This window comes from Malurus melanocephalus, unplaced genomic scaffold (assembly GCF_030028575.1).
Source record: "Malurus melanocephalus ecotype Western Australia unplaced genomic scaffold, MMel_1.1 scaffold_2122, whole genome shotgun sequence".
Lineage (NCBI taxonomy): Eukaryota > Metazoa > Chordata > Aves > Passeriformes > Maluridae > Malurus > Malurus melanocephalus.
In genome coordinates, this window is record NW_026625354.1 from 1881 (window position 1) to 2116 (window position 236).

A 236-nucleotide genomic window follows, 5' to 3' on the forward strand; every position below is an offset into this window, starting at 1 on the left:
AGTGAGGCACCCCATCATGATTTGACAGCCTGGAGAGGGCACTTCACTGGCACCCCTATAAACTTTGTGCACAAAGCTCCAGACGAAGACGCAGGACACATGAGTACTCTTGGGGTTTCGAGTTTCCTCAGGGGTGCAAGTCTTCTCTAAAAATACTCGTTTGGAGGGCGTAGTTTCACAGAGTGCAGTGCTGGTTCTCCCCGAGATCCTCCCAAAAGGACAGGGGAATTCTGAGA